This window comes from Pteronotus mesoamericanus, unplaced genomic scaffold, assembly GCF_021234165.1.
Source record: "Pteronotus mesoamericanus isolate MK-2021 breed Mesoamerican mustached bat unplaced genomic scaffold, CSHL_Meso_final contig_50, whole genome shotgun sequence".
Lineage (NCBI taxonomy): Eukaryota > Metazoa > Chordata > Mammalia > Chiroptera > Mormoopidae > Pteronotus > Pteronotus mesoamericanus.
The window spans coordinates 40,128,208-40,142,597 of NW_026555186.1; the positions used below are offsets into that span (position 1 = coordinate 40,128,208).

The 14,390-nt window shown below is 37.3% G+C and overlaps 1 pseudogene; it reads right to left on the reverse strand.

The window, feature by feature from the left end:
* Nucleotides 1-12,179: 12,179 nt before the first annotated feature.
* On the reverse strand, nt 12,180-13,641 carry LOC129074474 (SNW domain-containing protein 1-like; annotated as a pseudogene).
* Nucleotides 13,642-14,390: the final 749 nt, after the last annotated feature.

Genomic DNA, 14,390 nt, shown 5'->3' on the forward strand with positions numbered 1-14,390 from the left:
TGTGTGATGCCTTCTGCACCTGTATCAGGTAGGCTCTGACTCATGCTACTTCCACATCCCCAGCCCCCAACTATTTTTTCAACAAGTAGAGTAGGTATACAACTATTTTAGTTTAGTTGTGAATGAGAAAAGAAAGATAGGTTAGAAGCTAAAAGGAGACTCATTCAGGAAAGGCTTGTTTTTGATAAGGGACCAATATAGAAGGTGAGATTAAAGATATAAAAGAAATATAGGTAATTGATAAAGCTACTTCTCTCAGAAGGCAGAAAGTGATTGGATGTAGAGTGCAATCCTGAGGATTAGTTTTCAGTACAAAGAAGGCCACATTCCACTTTAATAGAGAGTGGGAGGGAAGAATGGATTCAATACATGTTAGTTTGAAACTTTCCTGGCAGGAAGTGGAGTGAATTTCCATCCTATGGTGCTTTGTCTGTGCACATATTGCTGAGAAAGAGTGATTTAGTTGGAGACTTGAGGAAAGTGGAGAGTTCTGAAATCACTGTAGAGAATTAGAAAGTGAAATGACTGAAGAACCCAGAAAGACTTCTGAGAGATGGAAGATCTGAGAATAGAAACTGAAAATCAGTTGAGACACTAACCTGAACAGTTACAGTGTTTTCTATAGCAGCCCCAGTGCTAGGAGTAGAGAAGGCAGATTTTATCAGGCAAACAGTTAAATACAAAGGAATGGCAAAGTAAGGTGAGGATATTGGCCAGATAGAGATTGAAATGAAGGAATGAATGCATGTTGAATATGGAAAGAAGGAAGTGAGTAGTTCTTTTTTTAAATACAAAGAAAATATTTTTATTTGTATAACAAAAACTTATCTTCCCCTTCCTCCTCCTATTCCTGCTTTTCAAAAACATATTTAATAAATCCTAATCCAAGGAGATGTTTTATTGATGAGAGAGAAACATCGATCAGTTGCTTCTGTATGCACTCTGACGGGGGATCAAACCCGAAACCTAGGTATACGTCCTGACTGGAAATCGAATCTGCAGACTTTTGGTGTGTGGGACAATGCTCCACCCATATGAGCCACCCGCCCAGGGCTCCTCCTTCTCCTTCTTCAACTTTAATTTTAACCCTAGGCTTTTTTGGCCTTTTAAAAAATTATTTCATCCTTTTGATCTACCTGTTCTATCTTGCATTTTTTAGAACAAGTTGGCAGTGTGGAGTCTTCTATGAATATGGAACAATGACCAGTATGGCAGCAAAGGGGAGAAGTGGGTACAAAGTGATAGGTTGATTTGAAAATCATGGTTTGAACATTTTCTGTGGTTCAGATCTGTCATGTAAACTGTAGATATGAAAGTGAATAATGAGAGTTTGTTTTCTTGCTCATAAGTTAAAGTTCTTAACTTTAGCACATTGAAAACATTAAGTTCTTAAGCACATTGAAAACATTAAGTTCTTAAACAAATTAAATGTTGATTTTACTAAAAATGTATCATTTAGGAAAAGACATAGGTAAGTATGTATCTTCAACTTATATAATAAAATCAAATTGGGTTATTTTTTATTCTTTTAAAACCTTCTTCCAGAATCCCTACATTTAAGAAATGAATTGTTTGTTGTTATTGTTGTTCTTTTCATTATCCAGTATATTTTTTAAAATTTTTATTGAATTTATTGGGGTGACATTGGTTAATAAAATTATATAGGTTTCAAGCATACAGTTCTTTAGCACATCGTCTGTATATTGTATTGTGTATTCATCACCCAAAGTAAAGTCTCCTTCAGTTGCCATTTCTCCCCCCTTTACCCTTTCCTACCTCCCCATCCCCTCTTCCTATGGTAATCACCATACTGTTGTCTGTATCTAATATGAAGGTAGGTTTTTTTTAATGCTTACTCCCTTTACCTTTTTGTCCACTATTTTTGAGACAATATGTAACTCTTTGCTCCTGAAAGAAAGTACATCTTTCCCAGCCTGTTTTAGAAAATCAGCATTTCAGTGTAAACACTTTTATTGAGTGGACTCAATTTGGTGATATTAACACAATGATGTTTTTATTGTTTTCTAATTACAATTCCCAATAGTGTATTATAGAATATCCTAAGATAATTTCTTGGGTACAGTCCACAACTTTATCGTCACTTTTCAATTATTTAAAAAAAAAGGCAAAAATCAAACTAATTTCACTACTGTGTAAAAATCCAATCTGAAATATGATTCAGCCATATGCCTCTCAATTCCTTCTACTAGCTCCTAGGTCATTTGTTGGGGAGGAGAAGTATGAGAGGTGGCAGGGGTTGCTTATTCGAGATCAGGAAGAATGCCTCCCCACAGGACTGCACATGATTCTGCTGCTGCTCTGGGGGTCACCGAGGATGTGGTGGTTTCCTCACAACTTTCTTCTTTTTTAGGGTTGTCTGGCTTCACCTTGGACCACCATATAACTATGAACAGTCCCACAGGGGGCACTCATGTCTTTCTTTAGTCTGCCTTTGGTCCACATCCCAACCCCCTTAGAAGTAGCTCTCAGGTACCCCAGGGCTTGGGTTTTCTGTTCTCTTCCCTATATCCCTTCCCATTAAGTCAAAGTTGGAAGTCCTCCTCTGCACCCTCCAATAGGTTAGGAAACCTGGAATGGGTTAGAGGTTTTCTTCACCTCTTCCTAAATTCCCTAAAACACGGTCTCTTTTTGTCATACTCTCCTTGTTTCAGCCAGCAAGTGCTCCTCCTTCAAAATCTCCAGAAAAGAAACAGGCATGATTCTTGGCGTTCAGATAGTCTCCCAAATGCCAAGGGACACAAGTCAAGTTTCCCCCCTGACTCCCTCCCAGGGCTTGCTGCACTTTGAAGGCAGGCTTTGGGTTGGTCCTTTGGTCCCTGACTGTGCAGGTATTCATCTAGGTAGTGGACTGCAAATCTTTTTTCCTTGCCAGCACTCACATTTTGTATTCCATTGAAACTCTGCCTTCACTTGGCATTTAGTGAGTTTAGAGGAAATATTTTTCTGCCCACGCAGGGCTGCGCTGTTGGTTGGGAATAGCAGAAGTGGTTCCCCTACCTGTAAATAAGTTCTCAGAAAAGATTTTTGGCCTAAATGATCGGAGAGGTCTGTAAGTACATGGAAGTTTTATGTCTTTCTTGTCATCATTTTTTTAGTCAGAATAACCAATTCTAAGAGAGCAGGAAAAATTGGATTCAATATCTACTATTATAGCTTAAAAGTAAACTAAGTAATATCCTTCATTCTTATTTGATACTGTAGTCTACAGTTAAAATTAAAAACAAAACAAAACAACCTTTCCCACAGGATATGGCAAACCAGACCTTTTCAGTGTCTAAGATTTTAAGTTAGGGAAGTTTAAAGCAGCATTGGTTTTCCAAGGTCATTAGAAGTACTATTAATGAATAATATAGTTGTTTTGTCTGACTTCCCATTGCAGTATGGCAGGTATAAGTGGCTATCAGAGTGAGGAAAAGGAGATAGGCCTATTATTAAACCATTGGTCAGTCAAGAATATAGCTCAGTAACAATGTTTAACTTTTTATTAGAAAGGCTTTGAATGTAATAAGCAGGATTGGCATTAGTTTTAAAAAAAATAAACAGACTTCCCTTTAAGACCTTTGAAAAAAATTTTAAAAAATTAGTAGATATTAAAATGCACTTGTTAATCTTATGCCTCATAGTCCCCTTACCAGAGGATTGAATAAAGAAGTATTTTAGGTTCTGGTTTAAATATGAAAGTGATTTAAAGCATTCCCAATGGCTAACAAATATAATGATTATTATTCCCAGAGTGGTATTCTCTTCAAACTTCCTCATCTGATTTCTTTGTGAGTGACATTTCTGCTATCCATTACCTTCTTGTTAAGAACTCAATAATGGACTAGGTTAATTAGAGACAGGTAATCTTACCTTGTATTAATCATCCTTCTGTCAGAATAAATTAACCTTTTTAGCTCCTATTTTCTGGAATTCCCAACCTCTGTAGACTCTGTTCTCTAGGAATGAGATAGCCTCATAAAATTTTAAACTCATTTGAATTTGGAAATACTCATTACTGATAGAGTTATTAAACTTAATAATCAGAGAAATTTACTCTGAGATCACTGAAGATAAGTCTAATTCAGCCACCTCAGAGGCTTGTTTCTTCTTAGCTATGTGATCCAGGAAATTTCAGTTATCATCCTGAATCTTCATTTACTGATTTATAGAATGGAAATAGTTATGTGCATCTCAAATTGTGGAAATCGAATGGGACAACGCCTACAGTGGGTTCTGAAATTCACTGCTGACGTGTCCTGGATTGTTAGAATTATGAGTATTTTGAAATATGGTCAAATTGGAAGACTTCACTTTTTCCACCGTTGGTGGAAATTAACTATTCCCTAATATCATGGGTTGCTTTCCCCTGGCTTCCCTGTATCCATGTCAGGGATAAAAATAATGGCAAAACGTTTTGTGAGATAGTATTTGGATCAGCTGTGGGCTCCCATAACTTTTTCTGTACATGTGTGGGCTAGGGAGCAGATGTGTCAGTCTCTCAAAGAATAGATCTCACCAGGCCAGCCACAGTTGGAGGTTCATGATAGCCCATGAGAAACAAACTAGTATGCATTGAAATAGATCTATTAACAATGTAAACATAAGCTTATCTACTTTTGAAAGGCAAGATATTGCAGTGAATTTCATCAGAGGTAATTTGGTAAATATTCAACATTTGGCTTTAATTAGAAAGGGTGGAAAATATATGAGAAGTATGTTCCATTTGGGCGGTATTTGTTTACCCCTCTCATTATGAGTTTGAGCCAAAAATCCTCAGTTTTGATTAGTTCTGCAATGTATCTCTAAATTTGGGCAGAGCCTTTAGGCCTATTTAAGGGATAGGTGTAGCTTAGTTCAGTGTTAGATAAGAGAGGTGGGAGGTGGCCTGTGCGAATCAGTACCACCAAAATCAACAGTGGGAAGGAGACAGTCATCGGGTGGATAATGCTGTGTTGTGCAGAGAGAGGGACACCACTAGTGAATGGGTAATGAGTAGTTCACGAGGTGGAGGAAATCCCACTTGTCAGAGTTTCTCTTAGGCAAAGAAGGTATGTATTTAGAAAAATATTTCATTAAAGTACTTAAGAGTAGTTGTCAGATGCCCCCTTCCCCCTCCCCACCAATAAGGGAGAATTGACCTCCATGTAGGACCCTTGTTTTGGTGGCTTCCCTAAGGAGTTCGTAAGTAGGTTTGGAGGTAGAATTTAGGAGAGGGCCAAGTTTTGGGGTATTTATGAGGGGAATGGAATGAGGTTTCTGGGGAGTGAGTGCGAGGAGGAGTGAGGAGTCAGTTTGGTGGATGCTTAGAGAGGGAGGAAAAGGAATAGTCACTTCATTAAGAAATGACTTTGAAAAATAAAAATGTCAGATGAAAGACTTTTAAAATTAAGGTTTTGAATAGATGATAGAGATAATATTTCAACGGAAGTACAAAAACATGGCCTGCAAAGTCTCCTTCCCATCCTGTTATTATTTTCTTATGTACCCTTTCTGGTTTCTTCATGCTCACATAAACAATATGAATATTGATTTCTATTTTGCTCCTCTGTGTTGTTTATACCAAATTTAACATGTTACATACATTGTTCTGTACCTTAATCATTTCCACTGTATTTTGAACATCTTTTCTGTTACTACATAGAGAGCTTTCTATCAAATAATTCTTTTTCATTGTCCCACTGTGTCACATTTGATTGATATACTCTAATTAATTGAACCTATTGTGGACATTGGGATATTTTTGATTGTTTTCATTTACAACAATATGGTGATGAGTAAACTTATACAGAGCTTGTTTTGCTTTAGTGCATGCATACCCATAGAATAAATTCACAGTAGTGGTATTGTTGGGCACGATATATGCAGTTTTAAGTTTGACAGACATTTCCTACCTGAGAAGCTGTACCCATTTATACTCCCAACAGAGAGGGAAAGGTAAGGAAGAGAGTGAGAGAAAGAGAGAAAGAGAGGAGAGAGAATTAGAAAGAGGAGGAGAGAGAGAGAAAAAGAGGGTGAGAGAAGCTCATGCACATGTACCAGTGGACACATACCCACACCCACCACAATTCATTGCTTACCTTATTTTTCTTTTTTCCAGTTCATCTGTTGTTTGTAGAGACTCTTTTCTTTTACACATGCATCTTCTCACATGTTATACTCCATTGGAGATGCTCCTGGTGGGGTGAGAAAGTGTGGTGCTCCTGGAGCCACACCACTTTTGCTGAGTCCTGCCTCTGTCACTTTTTAGCTGTGAGACCTTGGGCGTATGATTTAGCCTCTCTGTGCTACAGTTTTCTCACTGGTACAACCTAGATAGAGAGATATGTAACTACCTCGCAGGATTGTTGTGAAGAATAAGTGAATTAATGTAATTAATATTTCTAAGGCATTTAAGAAGTACCGTAAGTGCCAATAGGTGCTACTTCACTGTCCTGCCTGGGATATGAATCATCCCTTTGTCCTGCATCTCCACACCTATTAGTCACCTAGTAGCTGTCTTCATGATCAGCTACAACTACCACAATATTGCAGTGCTTGTGTTAAAAGTATCCCTTATTTTACTTAATGGCCAAAAAGCGCAGGAATTGTGATGCTGGCAATTCCAATATGCCAAAGAGAAGCCATAGAGTGCTTCATTTAAGTGATGTTGCTAAGATCTATGGTAAGAATGAATCTTCTACCCATGATATTGTGAAGAAGAAAAAAGAAATGTGTGCTAGTTTTGCTGTCTCACCTTGAACTGCAAAAGTTACAGCCACAGTGTGTGTAAGTGCGTAGATAGGAAGGGAAAAGCATTACCTTTGTGGTGGAAGATGTGAACAGAACACATGTTCCGACTGACAGCAATGTGTTGTGCAGAAAACACCAAGCTTATTTGAAGACTTCGGCAAGGTGTCTGCTGAAACAAGTGACTCTAAGACATTCACTGCACATAAGGGATGGTTACACAGATTCAGGAATAGGTTTAGACTGAACAATATAAAAATTACCGGAGAGGCTGCGCCTGCCATTGAAGAAGCTGCTGTCACATTCTCAGCAGAAGTGAAATTGATTAGGGTTCTGCAGCTCTCTGAGGTGTCAGGCATCCACTGGGGGTCTTGGAACATATCCCTCATGGTTGGAGGGACTATTGTAATGCTCTTTCTCCAGACTTACACAGGTTCAAGTTACTAATCATTCAGTGCTTAAGTCATATTGTTTTCATGAGACTATATGGAGAATAGGTCAGATGACTATAAAAACATAGCTGAGATTAGCATTACATAAACAATTAGTTTGCTGCATTCTCTGGGGCCAACTCTACTAGACGAAGGCTTAAGTGGTAGCCTCGCACCATGGAGGATGTTGAAATACTTGTCTTTCTCATTGCTGAGTTGTACTTTTGTTTATATAACATTTTTCAAGATTTATGGAACATTTTGATGTGTTAGACATTTAGGAACTTTGTTATATAAATTATTTAAAAAAAGAAACCTTCTGGGGTTGGGGTATAGGCTTATTCTTACAGTCTCTTTTTGGTCTTTTCTATACAATGCTGCCCCTTTTTCTATCTGCTCCCTAACTTAGGTCCTTATATCTTTCTGGGTTAATGCAGGTAATTTTGGAAGTTCTCTCTTCTAGGCTCCCCCTTCCACCTCCACTGTGCAATTCTAATTAGCTCTCTACTTAAAGATATACAGTAGTTATTGCTTGTCAACCAAATTGAAATTTCTCAGCTTCATATGAATCTTCTTTCTTATTCATCTTAATTTGGACTCTCCATTTCCAGGAGTTAGTCACAAAAGCTGGCTTGTGACCAAGTTTTCACTGGCTAACCAAAAAATGGTGAAAATAAGGATAATATGGTAAGAGTTGTATAAAGCTAAAAATATTCAAATTTAAAAATTTGAGATTTTTCCCCCTTTTTTGTGCTAACATGTTTTTTCTTCATAAAATTGTGGTAATATTTGATGACAGAATTTTTAAGTTTTTCCTCAGGGAAAGTATAAGTTGGCAACTTTGATGGTTGGCTTCTCCCCACTTGCCTACCCCTTTTCTTCTCTCTCTCTCTCTCTCTCTCTCTCTCTCTCTCTCTCTCTCTCACACACACACACACACACACACACGTTCTCTGAAAATTTTGGAGGTGAGAGAAACTTAATGATTTCAGTCATTTTACCATAATTCATAACCAACAATTTTGTTTATTCCCACCTCCGTGTCTTATGTAGTCATTCCTGTTGTCTTGAATGCAGTACTACTTTAGTACTGTTCTACACTTCCTGTAATGCTCAAATAAAATCTCAAGTCCCTTTGTCTTCTGTATTTACCACTTTGTGGCTCCTCACCCATCTTCCTTTGCATTTTTGAGAATATTTATCACAACCTCTGGCATTTGTTGCTATAAGAATTTTATTTTTCAAATATATCTTTTCTCTCCAACAAGTTTTAATGCCTGTAAAAGAAATAACTTTTGCATTTAAAAATCTTTAATAAAAGATTTTTGTGTTTACCAAATCTTTAAGATTTGGTAAGGGCATAAAAATTTGTATAAAATGTTTTATACTAAAACAGTCCTGAATCTACATTATATATGGGAAGAGTGATTTAATATTTATGAATTATAATGACTTTTTACCATGTATTTCCAAAGCTTTCTGCATTTCAGGTCTCCTGGTATTAGGTGTACCCATGTGACTGGATTTGGGTAATAAGATATTTGTACAAGTGAAGTGGTACTTCCAGGTGGAAACTTTTGAGCAAGTGTAGGTTTACTACCTCTCTTTCCTTGTGAATTAGAAACAAACATTTCAGTTGGTAATTGATGCCTGGCTTGGGTCCTGTAGTGAGTATGATGTGAAGAGAGCCCCAAATGTTGTACAGTAGATTTATAGTGTGAGTAACAAATAAACCCCTGTTTCTTAAACCACTGAGATTTTGGAGGTTGTAGACAATAACAACAATAACTTAATGTACTGAGTCTGATACAAACTTTAATTTTTTAAAAATAAAATCTTTAATTTTCTTCATCAATAATTTCTAATTTAATTCATTTAAAATGCCAAATATCTATATTTTCAATATATTCTATTTCTTATTTTTAAAAATAAAGGATATAATGTTGAAACTTGAAGTGTTTCAATGAGATCAACAATGAAGACTCAAAACCTCATAGTATCATCCAGCTACATGTAGTACGGATTTTAAAATACACAATGGAACACTGAAAAAATGACAAAAGCCTTTATAAAATACATATAAAGGTTAAATCCCTTTGAGAAAAAGCAGATATGCCGTCCTCATTAATGGAATTTCTGTGTCTCATTAATACATCTAAAATATTTCTGCTTCCTACTACAAATCTTAATGATCTTGAAAAAACTGGTTTGAATCAGTTCCTACCATGTTACTTTGGATTTAAAATAACTAAAATTTCAGAGCTGAGAGTAATTTTATTTGCTATTTTTTCTTTACTCATGGCCTAACACTTAATGAACAAATTTCTCACTGAGCTTATATGTTTCTATAGGCTAGATTAAAATATGAATAGCAAAACAAGAGCCTGAAAGGATCATATAAAGGAGTCTTGACCTGGAGGAAATAATTTCTGGTGATTCCTTGAGTGTTCATAAAAGCACAAAAGTCGGTAAGCAATTGACTAACTTTCAGCTCTAAGTTAACTTTTTTAATGTTACAGTTCATTGTTTATTTATTTTTAATTGTATTTTTTCTGCTACTATTTATCCCCCCCTATAACCTCTTCCACTCTCCCACCCTGCTGCAATCACCACACTGTTGTCCTGGTCCATGAGTCCTCTCTCTTTCTTTTTTCTTTTTTTTTTTTGCTTGATTCTTCCATCCCCTAGCTATCAGCCTGTTCTCAATTTACAAGTCTATCTCAACTTTTCCTGTTAGTTTAGTTTGTTCATTATATTGCACATGTGAGTGAAATCATACGGTAACTAACTTTTGAATGTTGTTTTCTTTGCTTGGCACAAAGATTTTTGGGAGGTTAGTGCCATCTGCTGGTCAAAAACAAACCAACTTTACAGATTCACTCGAGACTTTTTTCAAGAAATACTGTGAATTATGTTACACTTTCTAATAAATACTGCTAAGTTAGTAAAAGTATCTCACATGTTAATGTAGAGAACTTATATACATAAAACAGACATTTCTGTATGGTAGGCTACCTATAGTCATATGACAGTTTCAATGTTGAGTGAATGTTTGTACTTAATTTTTTTTGGAGAGCCTGATACAAGTGAAACTGCCACCTATTTCTTAATATAAAAGAAGATTCTTTTCCAAAAAGAAGTTAAACTTGTCTATGTTCAATAATATGTAAACTTATTTTTTCCCATTTCCTTAGAAGATTGAGCTAGATGTGTGTTTCAGTATTTAGTCTTATTTATTACCCACAACCGCCCTTCATATTAGTAAATGTTGTCTCAGTTTTAATCCTCAAGAAATAAGTCTAATAAGTAAATAAATACTAATATTTTGGGAGAAAGCCAAGTTTATTTATTTATTTATTTTAGCTTTATTTTTATAGTTGACACTATTACAGATGTTCCCATTTTCCCCCTCTTTGCCTACCTTCACCCAGTTCCTGCCCCCTTCCCTCTGGCCACCACCACATTGTTGTCTGTGTCTATGGAATATGAATATATGTTCTTTGGTTAATTCCTCTGTCACCACATTAGTTCTGGTGCCAGGGAGTCTCCCCCATTGGCCAAGGTGGTGGCAGAGGGATGTTCTTACGTACAAAACCTAGAGTGGACCAAAACCTAGAAAGATGAATGAATAGGGCCCAAGTGCACTCGCACCCCAAAAGCTAGAAAGATAATTGTATAGGGAAACCAAACGCTCCCTTCCCTATCCCTTTAAGAACCTCGGGTTTGAGCAGGAAGATGGAGTCAGTCTTTGAGAGGGGAGTCCACCATTCTCCCAGGTTGCCTGGCACCTGAATAAAATCTCTCTCATTTTGCCCCAACTGCCTCACGAGTTTGGCTTTTGTTGTAGTAGGCAGCCGGACCTTCGTTTTGTTCAGTTACACCTTCGCCTTCTTTCATCCAGTCCCCTCCTTTCCCATCGACTCTGGCAGCTGTCAGTTTGTTCCACGTGTTCATGCCTCTGTTTCTATTTTGTTTGGCAGTTTATTTTGTTCATTAGATTCCACATATGAGTGAGATCACATGGTAAAAATTTGCCTTTCTCTGACTGGATTATTTCACTTAGCATAATAATCTCCAGGTCTATCTATGCTGTCACAAAAGGTAAGATTCCCTCCTCCTCCTCCTTCTTCTCCTTATCCTCCTCCCCCTCTTCTTCCTCTTCTTCTCCTCCTCCTTCTTTTTTTTTTTATTTCTGTATAGTATTTCAGTGTGTAAATGTACCACAGTTGTTTTTTTTTTAATCCACTTATCTACTGATGGGCACTTGGGCTGTTTCCAGATCTTAAGCCAAGTTAATTTTAATAGAATGACTGCAATTGCTTATTTATTTATTTTTGTCTAAATGTTTTTATTTGAAACAAATAGGTGCACCAAGCAAGTGCTTATTTTCCCCACTCCCAGTTAAAAACAAGAGCACAATAGGTGCAAACATCATTTGGCAGGACAGTTCCAATATGTGAACTTCCTTCTACTCACTGTGGGTGGGGTAACTTGAATCAGAAGCAGTCATTTTTACTCAAAATATTAACCTCCAAGTACTAAAGTCAAACAAAAGGAAGTGGTCTTAATTTCATGTGTGGGCAGTATGTTCTATAAATGCCAAAATGTGGGAGAAGCACAAACACCACTGATTCCTTAGAAAAACTAAATATTGCCCTGGCTGGTGTGTCTCAGTTGATTGAATGCTGGCCTGTGAACTGAAGGATAGCCGTTTAAATTCCCAGTCAGGGCACATGTCCTTGCGGGCCAGGTCCCCACTAGGGGACACGCTAGAGGCAACCACACATTGATGTTTCTCTCCCTTCTTTCTCTTCCCCTCTCTAAAAATAAATAAATAAAATCTTATAAAAAAACCTAAATAGTTCCAAGTAGGATTTTCCACCCCTCTTCTCCCATAATAAAAACTAGAGCTGGGACCCAGATTTGGTTTTTATCCTGGCCCATTTACAAAGTGCTCCCCTATATAACTTTTCATCATTAGGATTATAGGTTAGTCCGTTCACTTTGAAGAGAGGTTTACTACTCCTTCCTCCTCTTCTTTCCTTCATGGTCATGTTCTTGGGGTGGCTTCTATCTGAGGGTCTTTTAGAGCCACTCTGCAGTTTGGCTTCTTCCAAAAACTTGTCCAAACCAGAAGGATCTTCCTCAAACTGCACTGGTTCTTTTCAACCTCTTTACCTATGTTCTAAACCAGGAAATTCCTTATTGGTAACAAATCTGTTGGTCTTTATTCTGGCTTCTAGATCATCGCCAGACATGTCCTTTTCCAGATTATGACTGGGCAATATCTTTACCACGTCTCTAGGCTTCATCATAAACATTGTAAGTTTCATCTTTTCCACCTGCAAAACCACTGTCCATGCCCTTGAATTGATTTAACAGTCTTTGGTCATATTGATTTGGTCATAACAGATGTCATTCATTTCACGTGCTTCCCCATCCTCTTCTTCCACATGGGTTTTGATCCAAGCTCTTCTCTCGCTGGCTTTCTGGATTGTTTCTCTATGTTTCTCTTTTTCTTTTTTAGCCATCTTTCTCTCTGTTTGAGTATACATTCCTACAGCTTCATGAGCCTTCCAATCAGCATATAGGGTACTTCAGCTGGTTTGGCAAAATTTTCGATATGAACTGTCTACAGGCCTCTTCTGTCAGCTGCCAGACATATGTCTGATGGAATTATGTAACCCTTCACATTTTTCCAGGTTGACATACAAGAAGGAAACTTCAGCTTTTGTTGTTCCTCCACAGTCATCTTTTGGCTGGGAGAATGCATTACAGGTGCAGAAGGAGAAGGTTTTCCCTGGGGAATTTTCTTACTAATCCTGGCGGAATTTTCTTATTAATCTTGAATTTTGGAGGCTCTATAGGATCTTTCTGCATTTCCACCATCCTAATAGCCCTCTGTTTTGCTCCAGAGTTGAAAGCCACACCTTGCTGAGATGGTGTGTATTGGATAAATTGAGCAGGAGCCAGTTTATCAGCTGTTTGAACTGACATGGTCACAGAAACCTGTGATACAGATTTTTCTAAGCTTACCCTTGTCTTTTCTGTTATCTTTGTAACAGCTTCTTCTTCAGGTCCCTATAGGTTGGTGCCATATGCATTTATAACTTCCTTGGGAACCAGGTCAGTGTTCTTGCTATAAATGACCCTGCCTTTAGACTGTCCTTTTTGAGCAATTGTGTCATATTTATTTATTTTTTTTTAGCATCCACCTGAATGACCAATGCAATTGACATTTTTTTTCTTTTGTCCCATATCCAGTGGATACTGGGCCACAAGGATCTTTGGAAAAGGACCTTTATCATTTATACCTAATATGCAAAGTATCAAGCCTTTCTGGTACGTCTTTTGGGGGAGGTTCTCTTTGGGAGGAGACCAGTGAGGTCTGTCATGAACTCTGGGATCTGGCCTTTTCTTCTGCCTCAGGCTGGTCCTGAGATAGCTGAGTAGGTACAGGTAAAAAACTGGTGAGCACCATCTTCTGCTGCTTTGCAATTGTTTATTAATTAAGCTATGCCAGAAAAACTGAATGAACAGATTTTTTTCAGTATTTTTTCTTTTGTAGTGACTGATTTTATCATTGTTAATTGCAGTAGGTGTGTCTTTGATTTAATTCTATTTTTAGGATAATGAAAGGCACAGGGTTTTTTGTGTTCTTTCCTACTACACTTTCGTTCATTGTTCAATGCTTAGTAACCAAAGGAAACATTAAGTGTGTAGTTGGCACTCAATAGTTTGACAGAGAGGGAGAGAGGGAAAAGAGAAGAGAAGGAGAAAAGAAAAAAAAAGAGAAGAGAAGGGAGGAAGGGAGAGGAGCTGGTATGCTGCTTGTCACATAAAAGATAAAAAGGCTTTAGTAACAGTACAGTAAGAAGTTTCACCTATGAACTGGGGTGTTGTGGAAGTGCGACAATGGAAATTTAATATCTATTGGAATTTGCTATATTTCATGTTCTGTTAGGCACACTATACCTGTAATTTCATTAGTTCTAAAGCCAACTAAGTGAGCTACTTTTTATTGTTTTCATTTTTGCAGATGAGAAAATTGTGCTCACCGTGGTTAAGTAATCTACCCAAGATCACACAGCTTTGAAGTAGCACACTCAAGATTCAAATATAAATATCTGTTTGACTTATAAGACACTTTTAATGGATTGTTCACTCATTAAGCTAATATTTCTTGAGTTATGATGTGTCATTCTTCTCAGATGACCTTATTATTTTCTC